Source organism: Anomaloglossus baeobatrachus, chromosome 6, assembly GCF_048569485.1.
Source record: "Anomaloglossus baeobatrachus isolate aAnoBae1 chromosome 6, aAnoBae1.hap1, whole genome shotgun sequence".
Lineage (NCBI taxonomy): Eukaryota > Metazoa > Chordata > Amphibia > Anura > Aromobatidae > Anomaloglossus > Anomaloglossus baeobatrachus.
Genome location: NC_134358.1, coordinates 127355833 through 127372883, shown reverse-complemented (window position 1 = coordinate 127372883; position 17051 = coordinate 127355833). Strand labels below are relative to the sequence as shown.

General features: G+C 46.1%; 1 protein-coding gene across 1 annotated transcript in view; it reads left to right on the top strand.

The window, feature by feature from the left end:
• The first annotated feature begins 10079 nt into the window (after positions 1–10079).
• CLVS1 (clavesin 1) overlaps positions 10080–17051 on the top strand; it is a 154912-nt gene continuing 147940 nt past the window's right edge. The window contains exon 1 of the mRNA XM_075353245.1: positions 10080–10264. The gene's annotated coding sequence lies outside the window, so the exon portion shown is untranslated. The remainder of the gene's footprint in view (positions 10265–17051) is intronic.

The following is a 17051-nucleotide window of genomic DNA, read 5'->3' as shown; positions in this document are numbered from 1 at the left end:
GTCCGTAGCCTTTGGCACGGAGGGTGTTTGGATCCCACACCCGGTACAGCAGGGCGCTCTCTCTCTCTCTCTCTCTCTCTGTGCACTACTATAGGAAGCCTCCTCAACTCCTCATCTTGGAACGGGGAGTCCACTCCCCAGCGATAATCTCGAGCCCGATTACAATGCGGGTGGGCCACTACCCTGCCCCGGTCACCTCGGCTCCTTCCCACCACTCTACTCCTTCCAGCAATCCTGGAGCTCGCTTCCACTTCTCCACAGCAGCCGGGAGCTTCCACACCCCGGTCTGCTCTGTTCTCTCTCCTCTCACACTCTGCTCCAGCCCCTCCCCTGCTGCTCAGTTTAGCTCTTACACTGGGGAGAGTCATGTGTCTGCAGAACTGTACCAGTGTGGGATCAGATTACCAAGGAGGATTAGATGTATCTGTGACTTCCTGGTTTTGCCAGGGTGTCACACATCCATTCTTTTTCTCTTGGCAATCATGTTTTTAATTTGTTTTTGTCAGCCTTCTATGTTTTGTTTCAATAAAAGCAATATTTATATATAAATAGCTGGGCCTATACATTTTTTACTATGCAGCTTTTTTTCTCTCCTGTCACAATTCCTTTTTTTTGCATAGTCTTTGTTAGCACCCCTCCCTTTATTTATATTTATTACCCTGTGCTGCCCACTACTTCTTTCTTAACAAAGTGCTGCGAGGAGCAATGTTTGAGGCAAATATAATACAGAGGGGCAGTGTGTGGGGAAATATACAGAGAGGCAGTGTGGGAGATATAGCATACAGAGGGGCAATGTGTGGAAGAGATATTATACAGTGGGGCAATGTGTTGGAGGATATTATACAGAGGAGCAGTGTGTGTGTGGGGGGGAGATATTACATAGAGGGGCAGTGTGTGGGGGATATTATACAGAGGGGAAGTGTGTGTATGGAGGGATATTATACAGAGGGGAAGTGTGTGGGATGGGATATTATACAGAGGGGCAGTGTGTGGAGGGAGATTATACAGAGGGGAAGTGTGTGGGGGCATATATAAAGGGGTAGTGTGTGGGGACATATATAGAGGGACAGTTTGTGTAGAGATTTTATACAGAGGGGAAGTGTGTGGGGGCATCTTATACAGAGGGTCAAAGTGTGTGCAGGGATATTATACATAGAGGCTGTTTGGGAGACATATTATGGAGAGGGGCAGTGTAGAGGGTGTATTGTTATATTATGTATTTTATATATAAATATATATATAATATATATATATTAGGGTGCCAAGGAAATGCACGGCAGAAATTAAGTAGCAAGTATTTGAAGGTCTTACCCCCTAATTTTGTTCCTTTTTGGTGATAGATATTTTACAAATTTCTTTGTTTTATAAATGCAGCAATGCTACTTAGATTACGTCAGTAGACTATATGCGTCATCCCCACTACTGGCCTATCATTGCTATTGAATAATGAAGGATGTATTATACCTGTATTAAAGGTATTTTGAATATTCACTATGTAATCACATCTACTATATTTTGTTTCATGTAGATGATGACTACTGGTACTGCAACGTCACAAGTAAGCAAAGGCAAAGCTCATGGTATATGGCTAATTGGAGGGACAGTAAGTTCGATTACAGGATGCAAACTGCATTCAAACAGACAAGTATTATCCAGATTCTTTCAACTGCATGCACACTGTTGAACGTCAAACTATTCAAGACAGCGCTACGACAACAGCAAGAGAAATTATACAATTTTGGGCGAAAACACGAATTCCTACACGTCAGGAATACAACATAGTTGTGAAACTTAAAGACTTAGATGGTAAATGGCAAGGATTAAAGAAAAAGTCTGGAAAAAAAAAATCGACTCACAAAAACACAAAGAAGAAGACTTTACAGATATTGTAGACGATCTGTTTGACATAGCTCATGCTGACGCCATGAGCATGATAAACATTGAGGAGGATAGAATGTTTCTGGAGGCGCAAAGGGAGAAAGGAAGAAGAGGAAGTTTGGGTCCTGTCGATACAAAGCTGGCTAAAAAAGAGGAACGGCGCAGACAGAGAAACAAGCTGCAAGAGTTGAGAAAACTGAAAGAAAAGCACAGAAAGCAGGACCTATTGGTGACTGGAAAAACACAGATGTGAGTTTCCAGATTCGAACAAGTCAACACTGGTATGCAGTCCAGCTGCTGCAAGTTCCGCGAAAAACTTAACTGACTGCTGCACTGCTACTAAGTACTGATACATGTATAATGTACATAATTGTGTAATGCATATTTTACTGCAGTTTAGGCTGCAGAAAAGGTAAGGTTTTTGTTCATAAAGTTCATGCAGTCCTTCCCCAGCAAAGTCTATGAGAAATCCAAAATTCTGTGCACACTTTACTTCTTTTCTCCTTACAGGTTTTGCTGCAGAATTTCTGCAGCAAAAAGAAGCAGCTTGTCACTTCTTTTTCGCAGGTACCTGTGGTTTGCCATGAAATTATGGTTAAAAACCACAGGACACAACCGCGGAAAATCCACAGCAAAACCACACCAAAACAGCAACAAACCACGGTAAAAATCATATGCGGATTTTGGGGGCCTTTTTTTGCTGCAGGTGCGGAATTCTGCCAGAGGGTGCGTATTTTGCTTAAGAAACACATTTTCCCAGTGCGCACAGACCCTAAAAGTTACAAACTGCCTGTGAGAATAATTATCACATATACCAAAGAATCAAAAGGTGGGAGACGGGTCTTATCCAAGCAGAGCAATGGGGTGAGGACAGATCACAGAGCCTCACCTGTGGAGGTTGTGTAAGGGCCCAGGGACAGAGGACCTCAAATGTTCTATATGTCACAGTTGCTGTTCTGGCACAAGGGTGCAGGGGACGTGTTCCCTGGGTGGTCTACAAGGCCCTGATGTTCCCTGCTATCCACCACCACACAGTATCCACAGTTGATGGACAGTCCACAGACACGGTCTTGTGGATAACAGTTGCTTTAATACAGCAGGAACAAAGGAAAACAACACGGAATATACTGTATGTTTCACAGTCTTTTGTGCGTAGGCCACGGCAAATACAGCTTGGAGTTGAATGCTGAAGTGCAATTAGGGTTCTGGAGCTTTAAGAGCATGATTTGTTTCAGATTTAATACTGGTATGCTTTTAGAAGCAGGTTCAAAGTCTCTTGAGCTTAGAGGGTAGATATAATAAGATTGTACAGACCTGGAGTCCTGGGGTTAATTTCACTGCTAGTTTAGACACGTGCAGTACTTGTAAGCAAATGAAGACAGTTGCCCAGTGTGCTACGGGGACCGGACGGCTGGTGCGTGGACAATGGCATGCAAGCAATTAATATTGCAGTGGGGCGGGAGACCCTCAAACTTCCCCAATCTGCATGCAGTAGGGTCTTGTTTATAATCAGTATGCCCTACTGTCTGAAGAGATGCACAATGTATATCTGGTCAGTGAGGATTCAGGATAGGAAACCTTCAGCATATTGGCTGTAAAAGTCAGGAAATGATGAAATTCTAGGCCTCGGCCTAATAGGAGTCTTGTGGTGAAGAGAAACCCCACATAATGTCTGCCCTCAGAGGAGACTCAGCCAAAACCTGCACATCCAAGTTCTTTCTCGACAGAGCTGGAGAATAGCTCCACCTATTGAGCCATGTGACCAAGAACTAGCCAATAGGAGAACATCCAATGCACACTTCAGATTCTTACAGTTTTCACCAGTAGATGGTGCTAGAACACAACAAATGAAAAATGCTTTACTTATAACAAATAACATAATATTACATATAAGTGAATGTACTTAAAGAAACAGACACAATCTGGACCAGGCCACTACAGTTGTAATAGTCACAACAACTGTAAGTACATGTAGCGGCTTTTGCAGTAATCCAAATATGTAGTCAAAATAGGTCAGAGCTGGGAGCAATCGGCAGTAAGGATTGTGATGGTGTTAGGCCGTCTGTTTCTATGACGGCATCCGTACTTGCGTTCCATGTCCGGTCGACGCAGGTCACGTGATGCGGGGACTGGTCACATGATCGGCGTGCCGCTGCATCCGGCTTTTCTCGGGTGGGAAATTCAAAATTCTTACGTGATGGTCCTTGATACCTTTGCATATAAAAACCTCATGTCCTGACAACCCATAGTCTCACACCTAACACCCCTGAGGAAGTCCAGATTAGACGAAACACATGTCGGGAACGGAGGTCTACAAATCTAATAGCCCTCACAGCAGGTAATTTGAACACCACATTCACATGGTTCATTATAATTTTTGATTGCACACATACATCTTTGCCTATTAATTTTGGAAGAATACAGCACTAGACATCTTAATACTTTTAGGCACATAGCACTGGGCACTTTAATTTAATTCAACTTAATTTTATACAGTACTTGAATTGTGTAAATATGTAATTTATTATATTTAATACTTGAGTGACTATTTATAGTATATCCTTTTATATTTGCACTAGAAGGTGACCTGATTCTAACGCATCGGGTATTCTAGAATTTATTGTGTAGTTAATGTATTTTTTTTGTTATATATATCGATGTGGTTGTGTGTAGTTGCCAGTGTTTGTGTAGGGCGCTGTAAATGTTCTGGGTGTTGTCTGGGTGTGGGTGTGTGTGAGAGCGGTGTTGTTTGTGTGTTGCGTTGTGTGTGTTGCGTTGTTTGTGGAGCGCTGTGTGTCTGCAGCATTGTGTGTGTGTGGTGCTGTGTGTGTTGTGCGGTTTGTGTGGGTGTGGAGTGCGTGTGTGTGTTTTGGGGGAGGTATGTTTTGTGTAGTGTGTGTGTTGCGCGGTATGTGTGTATATTTGTGTATGCCGCGGTGTTTGTGTGTTGGGTGTTGTGTGTGTGCGGCGTTGTCTGTGTGTGGGTGTCTGTGTAGGGCGGTGTTTGTGGTTCCCAGTGTGTGTGTGGTGTGTTGTGCGGTGCGCGTGTGGCGGTGTGTGTGTGTGTTTTGGGGGGAGGTGTGCACCCCCATCATGCTCCATCCCCCATGCTGCGCAACCCCCATTGTGCTCCATCCCCCATGCTGCGCACCCCCCATGGTGCTCCATCCCCATTGCTACGCACCCCCCATCGTGCTCCATCCCCCATGCTGCGCACCCCCATCGTGCAACATCCCCCATGCTGCGCACTCCCCATCATGCTCCATCCCCCATGCTGCGCACCCCCATCGTGCTCCATCCCCCATGCTGCGCACCCCCCATCGTGCTCCATCCCCCATGCTGCGCACCTCCCATCGTGCTCCATCCCCCATGCTGCGCACCCCCCATCGTGCTCCATCCCCCATGCTGCGCACTCCCCATCGTGCTCCATCCCCCATGCTGCGAACTCCCCATCGTGCTCCATCCCCCATGCTGCGCACCCCCCATCGTGCTCCATCCCACATGCTGCGCACCCCCCATCGTGCTCCATCCCCCATGCTGCGCACCCCCCACCATGATCCATCCCCCATGCTGCGCACCCCCCCATCGTGCTCCATCCCCCATGCTGCGCACCCCCCATGCTGCGCACCTCCCATTGTGCTCCATTCCCCATGCTGCGCACCCCCCATCATGCTCCATTCCCCATGCTGCGCACTCCACATCGTGCTCCATCCTCCATGCTGTGCACCCCCCATCGTGCTCCATCCCCCATGCTGCGTACCCCCATCGTGCTCCATCCCCCATGCTGCGCACTCCCCATCATGCTCCACAGTCACACATCAGACAGTATACACGCACACATCTGATCGCATACACTCACACCCCACTTCTCCCTGTGCCCTCCGGTGGGCGATCCCAGCAGCTGTGCTGCACGCCGTGCTCCTCTGCCTTCTGCCGACACTCACAGATCCGATCGCATACACTCACACATCAGAACACACGCACACATCCGATCGCATACACGCACACATCCGATCGCATACACGCACACATCCGATCGCATACACGCACACTGACGATATCGCACATACGCGCTCACACACTCACAACATCCGGAGATACCACATGCTTCCAGCCATGTGATCCTCCGGCAGGTCCTGGAAGGTCACTGCACGCACAGTATCGCTGCCGAGAAGTAAGCGATATCACTGGATGTTGTGAGTGTGTGGATGCGATCTGATGTGTGTGTGAGGTGTGTGTGAGAGTGAGTGAGTGTGATCTGATGTGTGTGTCTGTTCTTATGTGTGTGCGTGTGTGTGTGTTCCACCGCTGCAGGACCTTGATGCGCCCACCTGCTCCCGGTCGGCGTCTGGTGAGTATGACTGCGGGGTCTTCTTTCTTCTGTCTTCTCTCTTTTGGGGGTGCCCGCTGCCTATAATGAAGTGTCTTGCAGTGTCTTTAACTCTTTCACTGCTGCATGACACTTCATTATTGACCGCAGCGTATGCCGGCTCCCTGCACATGTGTACCGGGAGCCGGTGTTCGCTGGTAACCATGATACACATCGGGTAACTAAGGGAAGTGCTTCCTATAGTTACCCTATGTTTATCATGGTTACCAGCGTACACTGGCTCCGTCACGATCCCAGCATCGCAAGGTTATGTCTGGGCTGGGGGAGTCGGGGCTTCGTTTGAATTCGGGGGAAGGGGCGTGGCCGAGCGGTCGATGCGTGCGAAGGGTCGAGGCGAGCGGCCAATCCATGTGGGGGGCAGGGCCAGGCCGAGGCGAGCGGCCAATCCGTGGGGGGGGGCAGGGCCAGGCCGAGCCCAGCGGCCAATCCAACAGTTGTCACTCTAACGACACTGTCACGGTGACACAATTTTGGAGCAAGACAGACAGACAGAATAAGGCAATTATATATATACTAGAAGGTGGCCCGATTCTACGCATCGGGTATTTTAGAATTTACGTATTGTGTAGTTCATGTATGATTTTTGTTATATATTTATATAGATGTTGTTGTGTGTAGTTACCAAGTGTTTGTGTAGGGCGCTGTACATGTTCTGGGTGTTGTCTGGGTGTGACGGGGGGTGAGAGCGGTGTTGTATGTGTGTTGCGTTGTTTGTGGAGCGCTGTGTGTCTGTAGCGTTGTGTAGCCTCTGGGCCCAGACCACCGTCTGCAACCCAATCGCAGCATACAGGGAGCCACTACTCCCTCAGCCCTTCACTTCTTGAGCGCTAACACCGAACTACTAACTTCCCTCCCACCAGCCTATCTGAGCCCTAGGCGGGCGGCCCTTTTCCAGCTAGGCAGCCCACTGGTGTGTCTGACAGGGTGTGGTTTGAGCTGTGGTTGGGATTTGCATGCGAATGGAGGCAGTATCATAGGTTGGGAACCCAGAACCAAGAGGGATTGAGTCCTGCACCACGAGAGAAAAAGGGTGCAGTACCCTGTGACACCATGACTAGTTCAGGGGCATCACAATTGCATCTTTCATCCAGTCACTGACGTTTCTGGATTGTGAACTTGCAACTTGTCAACTTGAAATATTGTATCCGCCACCTTCCAACATTAGATCTACCTTGTATGTTTTCCACTTGCTTGTATGTGTTTGGGTACGGTTCCACTTGCATAGAAATAATCACTCCGATACTTGTCCTGAAAGTGGGACGAGTGTCATGAGTATGGTCTTGTGTATGTCATGCGAGTGCACGTTTTATTCCTCACCTAGCATCCGTGTGTCATGCAAGTGCTGTGCAAGTCCTATGCGAGTGGGTAGGTTTTTCTCACCTAGTATCTGTGTGACATGCGCATGCCATGCATATGCCATCCATATGACATCCGTATGACAACCGTATGACATGCATATTTAATGTTGTGTGATATTTTTCTCGCATCCATAGACTTGCATTAACAAGTCTGGTGTGATCTATGCAGCCATAAGCAGCATACTGCGATTTGATCCTCAGCATGATTAGAGCTGAGGAAAAATAGTAGAAGGACACTGATAAACACTGGTACAAGTGCAGTCCGATGTTTTATTAGATTGCACTCGTTCATGAAAATCGCAAATGAAACCGTACCGTCACACTAATTTCCAATATAATAATAATTAATAAGTAAAATCTTCTAATAGAATTGACTAGTATATACAGTTAGGTCCAGAAATATTTGGACAGTGACACAATTTTCGCGAGTTGGGCTCTGCATGCCACCACATTGGATTTGAAATGAAACCTCTACAACAGAATTCAAGTGCAGATTGTAACGTTTAATTTGAAGGTTTGAACAAAAATATCTGATAGAAATTGTAGGAATTGTACACATTTCTTTACAAACACTCCACATTTTAGGAGGTCAAAAGTAATTGGACAAATAAACCAAACCCAAAAAAAATTTTTATTTTCAATATTTTGTTGCGAATCCTTTGGAGGCAATCACTGCCTTAAGTCTGGAACCCATGTACATCACCAAACGCTGGGTTTCCTCCTTCTTAATGCTTTGCCAGGCCTTTACAGCCGCAGCCTTCAGGTCTTGCTTGTTTGTGGGTCTTTCCGTATTAAGTCTGGATTTGAGCAAGTGAAATGCATGCTCAATTGGGTTAAGATCTGGTGATTGACTTGGCCATTGCAGAATGTTCAACTTTTTTGCACTCATGAACTCCTGGGTAGCTTTGGCTGTATGCTTGGGGTCATTGTCCATCTGTACTATGAAGCGCCGTCTGATCAACTTTGCGGCATTTGGCTGAATCTGGGCTGAAAGTATATCCCGGTACACTTCAGAATTCATCCGGCTACTCTTGTCTGCTGTTATGTCATCAATAAACACAAGTGACCCAGTGCCATTGAAAGCCATGCATGCCCATGCCATCACGTTGCCTCCACCATGTTTTACAGAGGATGGGGTGTGCCTTGGATCATGTGCCGTTCCCTTTTGTCTCCAAACTTTTTTCTTCCCATCATTCTGGTACAGGTTGATCTTGGTCTCATCTGTCCATAGAATACTTTTCCAGAACTGAGCTGGCTTCATGAGGTGTTTTTCAGCAAATTTAACTCTGGCCTGTCTATTTTTGGAATTGATGAATGGTTTGCATCTAGATGGGAACCCTTTGTATTTACTTTCATGGAGTCTTCTCTTTACTGTTGACTTAGAGACAGATACACCTACTTCACTGAGAGTGTTCTGGACTTCAGTTGATGTTGTGAACGGGTTCTTCTTCACCAAAGAAAGTATGCGGCGATCATCCACCACTCTTGTCATCCGTGGACGCCCAGGCCTTTTTGAGTTCCCAAGCTCACCAGTCAATTCCTTTTTTCTCAGAATGTACCCGACTGTTGATTTTGCTACTCCAAGCATGTCTGCTATCTCTCTGATGGATTTTTTCTTTTTTTCCAGCCTCAGGATGTTCTGCTTCACCTCAATTGAGAGTTCCTTAGACCGCATGTTGTCTGGTCACAGCAACAGCTTCCAAATGCAAAACCACACACCTGTAATCAACCCCAGACCTTTTAACTACTTCATTGATTACAGGTTACCGAGGGAGACGCCTTCAGAGTTAATTGCAGCCCTTAGAGTCCCTTGTCCAATTACTTTTGGTCCCTTGAAAAAGAGGAGGCTATGCATTACAGAGCTATGATTCCTAAACCCTTTCTCCGATTTGGATGTGAAAACTCTCATATTGCAGCTGGGAGTGTGCACTTTCAGCCCATATTATATATATAATTGTATTTCTGAACATGTTTTTGTAAACAGCTAAAATAACAAAACTTGTGTCACTGTCCAAATATTTCTGGCCCTGACTGTATGTAATGGTATGCATTCTAAAATAGCAAGGTTTGTATAATCTTAATTATATGTTTCTTATTTCACATTTATTTACTTGGGTGATAATAATTATCAGTTATTTTCTTTCATTTTCTTATTGTATTTACCAACTATATATAAGAATTTTATAATTTTGCAATTATTATAGCTAAGATAATGTTAATGATAAATAGGTGAAAACAGGCACAGACATTTTAGGTAATTTTTTATTAAATAGTGTGCAATAATTTCACCGTAGTATTGGATGATATTTCCTGTTTATACGAGAGGCTTCTGTTCTCCAAAGAAATGCGAAATTTAGTTTAAATATTTGCTCCACAATTTCCGATCAGCCAATGAGATATCAGGGGAGGGTCTGCTATTGCAAGCAAATCTTTTTTTCCTTTATTGCCTTGAAGACAAGCACTGCTGGGGAGGACTCTTTCACTGCCTCCTTCCAGCTCGTTCTCTGGCACGCAAGCCTTCTGGCAAACCCCACACCTGAAGACATTATTCCGGAAACTTGACTAAAGTAGACAGCTCATATTTCCTTCTCCAAGATGGACAGATTGCTTCTTTCCGCACGGATTTAATGCGTAACAGGTATGTGAAGATTATAGGATGTTGTGATTCTCTGTGGCTGCAGCATTTCAGCACTTAGGCGCATGGACAGCTCCCATCTGCAGTATCTCCGCTCAAGCTTTCCTTGTCCAACAATGCTCTGCAGATTACACACGACCCTTATGCTATTACACAGACAAAAGGCTCAAGAGTTCAGGACCAGGACATGCTGATGGTTCTGTTGAGTCAGCATAAAGGACCGGAGGCTAATATAGCACGGTCTGTGATTCAATCAATCTACAATATGATAAATTCCTATGGAGGCAATCTATGATATGTCATTTTATGTATTCTTTAATCGAGCAAAAAAAGGTTTTCTGCTGATGAATGAAAGACAAAGCCATGAAAAAAAACAGAAAACAGCCCTAAGCAATGAGCTGGCAAGAAGTGATGGGTTGCAATGGGTATGAGGCTGCTGGCGAGAAGATTAAATTATGTAGATGGATGTGTTGGAAGAGCAGATGCTGCTGGTAATCGTAGGCCTTTTGTAATGAATGGGTTAATGCAGATTGGAAGAAACAAAGATGATGGTACAAAAGATGAGGGCTTAGGTTAACAGAACATGCCTGTGAATATAAAGGGTTAATGCACGCTAAGGTGCCTAGTGCTGAAATAACCGGAAAATATATTAATTAACATTACGCTCTATTAACATATATTATGTAGCAATATGTATAGTCCTATACAACCCGTGTCTGTCTGCTAGGTAATAGCAGATTCTGCCCTTATTCTCTTCTTTATTTAGACTTTAACTGATTATTTTGAAGATGAATGTGTATATATATATATATATATATATAAAATTGTATGTGTCTCTGATTAGGATCAGTCATTTCTCAGTTTATACTTCTTAAGCTAATTTAATACATTTTGTGCACACAATTACTATACTAATTACTATTACTGTGAAATGAAAGCTGCAAAAGATAGATCATACGTGGTATATAAATATTATATACGGTAGATACATAGCTCTGTGCATTTTACGTCTGTAGTAAGGCCTTCTTAATCATCAAGGACCATGACAAGTGTAGTCCAAGGTGCCCTGTCTTCCGCTGTGACATGCTCACTAAGCCTTAAAATATTCATTATTTGCATCTAAATATTTCAATTCTTGATCTTAATACTGAATTAGATGACTGACTGCAAGTAAAAACCTTTCTAGGTTGGACTTGTTGTAACCCTGTATTTTGCTAAGAAATCCATTTTAATCCGCTGAAGATAAAATTGTCTACAATTGTGCAGAAGCTGAGAACCTGTTGGGTTGGTAGAGGCGCAGGTCGTCTTTCTAATTGTTGGTATTTGAAAGATGCTTTAGAAAGAGCTCACTATACTGTATACTTCAGAAATCTGTAGGGCGCATCAGATGCCATTCAGCTTTTTTTTCAATATTTTTTAAACAAAAAACAAACTGTCTTGTGGCTGCGTAGCCTCTGCCTCACCCCAAAAAATAAAGAAAATTGAAATTAGGCTGCATACATTCCAAAGTGGACAATACCCCAAATTCCATATTAATCCTTCAACCTTCTCTTGACTTTTGATACACGATGATGTTTCTTTTCCATGTCTATACCAACCACATGTAAAAACTCAAAACTTGACACTAAAAAATGTAGAGTGAAAAATTGTCAATGCTGATGGGTGAGGGACACATGTTAGAGTGATGAGATTCCAGTTCCAAAAGTAAAATTGTAAAAATTACATTATAAAAAAAAAATTCTACCCAGCAGATAAAACTAGTGATAAACAGGTCTCACTGAATATTATAAGAAAACATATACTCTTTAGTGCTCCATACCTAAATATGAATAGTAAACAGATTGACAGAAGTGATTCAAACATATATGCAGTTATGGGGAACTGAGTAGATACATATACAGTTCTATCAGTTAAGATTCAGTATAACCTGTGTTTTCATCTGTTCTGGGATTTTCTGTCCGGTGGGCGGTGCTATCTGTGACTGACACCTTTCTTAGAATACGTGTAAATACAGATAGAGTTGTCCATCACTGATAGGACCGCCCACTGGACCAAAAATCCAGAGTGGAGGATTAAATGATGAAAACACAGGTTATACTGAATCTTCACTCACAAAACTACATATCTATCTACTATCTAACGTGGTGCCTGGGGAATGGACTGGATTTTCATGAAGGTTCCCTTTAATACGGCCAATATATGTTATCTAATATATAAAGCTGAATGTGTGTGTATGTATGTAGGTATGTATGTATGTGTATGTATCTATGTGTGTATGTCCGGGATTGGCATCTGCACCGTCGCAGCTACAGCCGCAAAATTTTGCACACTCACATGTCTGGACCCCGAGAGCATCATAGGCTATATTGTGAGGTGAAATTTTAACCCCACGTGTTCCAATTTACCAATCAATTTTGCCCTTATCTACATAATGGGGAAAAAGTGAAACGAAAAGTGTTGGAGGCAAATTGACAGCTGCCAGATGTGAACAAGGGGGACTTAAAGAATGAGAGCGATGGTGCCAAAGAGTATATACCGTACAGTTGCTAAGGTGGGGCCCCAACAAGGGATACTCACCACACTCGGGTATATGAACACACACACAAAATGCGCCAAACACTACCACGTGCTTGAACAGATATACCACCCTCAGCACACATCTCACCACACATACACCAACCTCTCCACATTATCACCCTAAAACACACACAAGTCTGGTATTATCCTTCAAAAATAAAAATCTGATTAATAAGCAGCCAAACTACAAGAACAACAAATGTTCCATATAGAAAATACGGCAGCTGTCAGTCACATGACCTGTCTATATGTGTATGTGTGAGCTAATATATACTGTCAGGGGGGAGGGCTTTCTGTTGCCTGGGGATTTATCAGGCTGCCAATAGCAACCAATCACAGCTCAGCTTCTATTTTGCTACAGTTAATTAATCTGAACTCTGATTGGTTAGTATAGGCAACAAAGGACATTCTCAGTATAACAAAGTTTATGTGAGGTAATAGGATGTCAGTTAGGCCTCTTTCACAATTTCGTGAAAAACCACGCACGTTTTTCACTGACGTGTCAGAGGTGCGTTTTGCCCTCCGTGAGCCGTGTTTATGGCCTACGTGTGTTCTCCGTATGTTATCTGTGATAACACATGGAGAACGGGAACTTTCTGCTCACCTGTCCCTGGCGTCGCTGTCTGTGGTGCTGATCTTCGGTCTCCAGTCCTGCCGCCTACCTGCTGCTGCTGCTTCTGTCCGCAGTGAAGTGAATACTCAATGAGCATAATGAGCGGCGGTCGGAAGCAAGTGACAGCAGTGGCAGAGACAGGAGGGCTGGAGAAGGTGAGTACAGTTTTTTTTTTTTTTTTTATTTTCTCAAACGTGTGTTTTCTCCAGCGCATGTAACACGGAACACCTCCGTGTAGTCCGTTTGCATTCCGTGTGACACCAGTGATGCCGGAGAAAAATGGACATGTTGCCATGAGAAACACACAGACACACATATGTACGGAACGGACACACATTCCGTGCGTAAATACATACGTGTGTCCAACTCCATTTGAAAACATAGCTTTACGTGTGTACGTATCTCCGGTACGTGAGGAAACGCACCAGACACCTACCGGAGGCACGTACGTGTGAAAGAGGTCTTAAGGCTGCTTTATACCAGACAATCTATTGTGCGATAGATCGTCGGGGTCACGGCTTTTGTGACGCACATCTGGCATTGCTAGCGATGCCGGCCTGTGTGACACCTCCTAGCGATGCAGTATCGCTCACAAATCGTGAGTCGTGTACTGGTCTCTAGGTTCCATAATATCGTTTAATTTAGTTGTTCATCATTTCCGTGGTAGCACACGCCGCTCTGTGTGACACCCCGGGAACGATGAACAGCAGCTCACCTGTGTCATGCGGCCGCTGCCGGCTATGTGAAGGAAGGAGGTGGGCGGGATTTTTATGTCCCGCTCATCTCCGCCCCTCCGCTTCTATTGGCCGGCGGCCGTGTGACGTCTCTGTGATGCCGAACGTCCCTCCCACTCCAGGAAGTGGACGTTCGCCGCCCGCAGCGTGGTCGCACGAGAGGTAAGTACGTGTGACGGGGGTTACCGACTTTGTGCGACATGGGCAGCGATTTGCCCGTGACGCAAAAAGGACAGGGGTGGGTACGATCGATCGTACCGTGTAAAGCAGCCTTTAGAGTGTGTTGGTGGAAAGGCTGATGTCAGTCACATTACCTCTATGTGAGAGGATATAGAAACTGTCAGTTACAGACTATTTTTACCACGATAATGCCTCATAAGAAAAGAAATTCCTTGGCACGAATGTCAGCTGATGCAAAAAGAAAAGCTGCATTAAGGGCCAATGAAAAATGTGAAGCCCGAGAAACAAGGCTGACACACATGAGAACAGCAGCTGCTGTTCTCAAGAGCCAATGAACTTTCTGAGGAGAGGGAAGTTAGGCTTGCAGACAAGAGAACAAGAGCTGCTTCCTCAAGGGCCAATGAACTTTCTGAGGAGAGGGAAGTGAGGCTTGCAGACATGAAAACAAGAGCTGCTTCCTCAAGAGCCAATGAACTTTCTGAGGAGAGGGATGTGAGGCTTGCAGACATGAAAACAAGAACTGCTTCCTCAAAGGCCAATGAACTTCCTGAGGAGAGGGAAGCAAGGCTTGCAGACAAGAACTGCTTCCTCAAGAGCTAATGAACTTTCTAAGGATAAGGAAGCGAGGCTTGCAGATAAGTGTGCAGAATACATTTTTGTTAATACATTCTATTTCTTCGGCGCTCTATTGGGAGACCCAGACGATTGGGTGTATAGCACTGCCTCCGGAGGCCACACAAAGCAATTACACTAAAAAGTGTAAGGCCCCTCCCCTTCTGGCTATACACCCCCAGTGGGATCACTGGCTCACCAGTTTTCTGCTTTGTGCGAAGGAGGTCAGACATCCACGCATAGCTCCAATGTTTAGTCAGCAGTAGCTGCTGACTATATCGGATGGAAGAAAAGAGGGCCCATATGGGGCCCCCAGCATGCTCCCTTCTTACCCCACTTGTGGTTTGTAAGGTTGAGGTACCCATTGCGGGTACGGAGGCTGGAGCCCACATGCTGTTTTCCTTCCCCATCCCCCTGAGGGGCTCTGAGGAAGTGGGATCTTACCGGCCACCAAGCCCTGAGGCCGGGCTCCATCCACAGACCCATTGAACCTGCTGGATGTGGAGCGGGAGTGCCGTTCAGGGACAAGGCCCTGCAACTTTCAGGTACTCTGTGTCCCCGTATGGCAGGCCACGCACACCCCAGGCTTGCTGGGTGTGCTAGTGCGCCGGGGACTGTAGCGCTGTGCGCTGGGCTTATAGTCCCCGCAGATTACTGGGGGACTTTATGTGTGTGGATCGCCGCGCCGACCGCCCCTGGAGCGGCGGCGCAGCTGCGACTTGTAGTGCGCCGGGGACGCGCCGACCGCGCTTTTACGGCGGCGGCGCTTCTAACTTTAGTCCCCGGTTTTCTGCGGCCTAGCTCCGCTTCGTTAACGCCCCCCACCCTGTCAATCAGGGTAGGGGAGAGACGTTGTTCAATCGGCAGCGCCGAGGGCTGGAGCACGATTTACATGCTCCAGCCCTCTCACTGAGCACAGTAGGACACAGGCTTCGCGCTTTTTTCTCTGTGCACGCCCTAGGCCCGCCCCCAGGCTTGCAGCTCCCCAGGACGCCGGCAGCCATTATACACATGCAGTCTGGCTGGAAAACGGACGCAGGCTCTGAGGGACCCAGGCTAGGGGTTTCTGGCGACCACACACCCGCGCTAAGCGGGCGGTAAGCAGCACATACGTGCGGCCCCACTAGTGCCACAGTGTTATATTTGTGTACTGCACTGTAAGGTCGCTTCTTGGCTGTACACCCTATATTGCTTTGAGGAGACAACAGCATGTCATCCGCAAAACGCAAGGGTGCCAAGGCACGGGCTGTATACACTGCTTGTACAGCATGTGGGGCTAATCTACCAGCAGGCTCCAACGACTCTCATTGTGTGCAATGTTCAGTCCCAGTGGCACTTCGTCAGCCAGAGCCTATTGTGGTGGTAGCCCAGGCAGAGACGCCTGTGAACCCTACCCCGGTGACGGGGACAGAATTTGCAGTCTTTGCTGATAAAATGTCTGTGACTATGACAAAAATCCTGGAGACCTTGCAGTCCAGGCCAGTTGCTCAGACCATGGACACCGCTGTGTCTATGTTCCCCGGCCCCCCTCAGCTGGAATTAATCCGTAATTCAAGGGGGTCCCAGGCATCACAGGCTGAGGGCTCTGACTCCGATGACAGTCCCAGTCCGCCTAAGCGAGCTCGCTGGGAGAGACCCTCCACGTCATCACGCGGATCAGGGTCTCAGCGAGAAGGGTCTCTATATGATGGCTCAGAGGTGGGTGATCAGGAGTCTTGTCCTGACGCCGCACTCAATTTGGATACGCCAGATGGTGACGCCATGGTAAATGACCTTATAGCGGCCATCAATAGGCTGTTGGATATTTCTCCCCCAGCCCCTTCTGCAGAGGAGGCAGCTGCACAGCAGGAGAAATTCCATTTCCTGTATCCCAAGCGTAAATTGAGTACTTTTCTGGACCACTCTGACTTCAGAGAATCCATCCAGAAACACAATACTTATCCGGACAAGCGTTTTTCTAAACGCCTTAAGGATACACGTTATCCTTTTCCCCCTGACGTGGTCAAACGCTGGACCCAGTGTCCAAAAGTGGACCCTCCAATATCCAGGCTTGCAGCTAGATCCATAGTTGCAG